This window comes from Camellia sinensis, chromosome 14, assembly GCF_055761805.1.
Source record: "Camellia sinensis isolate YWXY chromosome 14, ASM5576180v1, whole genome shotgun sequence".
Classification (NCBI taxonomy): Eukaryota; Viridiplantae; Streptophyta; class Magnoliopsida; order Ericales; family Theaceae; genus Camellia; species Camellia sinensis.
Genome location: NC_138974.1, coordinates 33,129,232 through 33,130,958, shown reverse-complemented (window position 1 = coordinate 33,130,958; position 1,727 = coordinate 33,129,232).

The following is a 1,727-nucleotide window of genomic DNA, read 5'->3' as shown; positions in this document are numbered from 1 at the left end:
ATAGTGGAGTCGGCGCGTGTATGCGAGCTCCGAGGAATGATCAAAAAGGCTGAACACATAAGGGAAGTTTTGTCAGTCTAGCCCGCGATCAAAAGAGGGAAGACCGAGCAAAAAGACGCGATTAGTTTCTCCATCAGGGACCTGGAGCGCATTCAAATGCCACACAACGACGCCCTAGTGGTCACCCTTCGCGTCAAAGAGTTCGATGTCAAGCGCATCTTAATTGACCAGAGTTCGGTTGAGATTATGTACTACGATGCGTTCAAGCAACTCAAACTCTGAGATACAGACTTGGCTCCGGCGACTTCGCCATTAGCAGGTTTCAACTCGCAACCGGAATGGCCTTTGGGAAAGATAATTTTACCGGTCAAAGCCGGAGCCGTGGTCAAGCAGGTGGAGTTCTGGGTACTGCAGGTGCCGTCTACGTACAATCTGATCCTCGGTAGGAGATGGCTTCACGCTATGCAAGCTGTAGCGTCGACCTACCACCAGGTTGTGAAATTCCCCTCGGCTATGGGGCAAATTGAGGAAATTTAGGACGATCAAGTCATGTCGAAACAATGCTTCGTGGCAGTAAATGGGAGCCGCGCTGCCAAAGGCTTTGTCCAAATGATCGAAGGACTGGAGGACCAGGGAGTCCTTGAAGATGTGGGCGCCAAGGCTGAGGACAAAGCTATTAAAGAGTTGGTAAAAGTGCGGATTGACACGGAAAGTCCGAACAAGTTTTTTTTTCTCGGATCAAGCCTTACTGCCCAAGAAAGGACCGAGATGGTAGAATTCTTGATGGTAAATATCGAAGTCTTCGCATGGTCGCCCTACGACATGCCTGACATCGATCCAAGCTTTATTTTTCATCACCTTAATGTTTTCCCCGGTACACGGCCGGTCATTCAGAGAACGAGAAGATCGGCGCTGCACCACGCCGAGGTAGTCGCAGAGGAAGTAAGGAACTTGCTTGAGGCACGGGCTATTCAGGAAGTTCACTACCCTCGATGGATTTCAAACACGGTCGTAGTACCCAAGAAGAATGGGAAGTGGCGAGTTTACGTCGACTACAAGACCATCAACCGAGCTTGCCCTAAAGACAGCTTTCCCCTGCCCCGAATAGACCAGCTGGTGGATTTAACGATCGAACATAACAGGCTCAATTTCTTGGATGCCTACTGCAGTTATCATCAGATTGCCATGCATAGCGCCGACAGTGAAATAACCTCCTTCACTACTCCAAGGGGACTCTTCTACTACCGAGTCATGCCTTTTGGTTTGAAGAATGCCGGGGTAACTTTTTAAAGGATAGTGACCAAAATGTTCGCTCCTCTGCCAGGCTGGATGATGGAGGCTTATACCGATGACATGGTGGTCAAAAGCCGGCATCAAGTAGACCACTTGTCCGACCTAGCCGAGATGTTCGCCATTCTCAAACAGCACAAGCTACGCCTAAATACGTCTAAGTGTGTCTTTGGTGTGGGATCCAGAAAATTCTTGGGCTTCCTAGTCACAAACCAAGGCATCGAGGCAGACCCCACACAAATCAGAGCTGTACAAGAGTTAAAGCAGCCAAACTCGGCGAAGGACGTGTAGTATCTTGCCGGTATGGCAGTAGCGCTTAACAGATTCATAAGCCGGTCATCAGATCGCTGCCGCCCTTTCTTTCGAGCCTTAAAATCCAAGTTTTCATGGAACGAGGGATGCGACAAGGCTTTGGCCGAGCTAAAGGCGTATCTGTC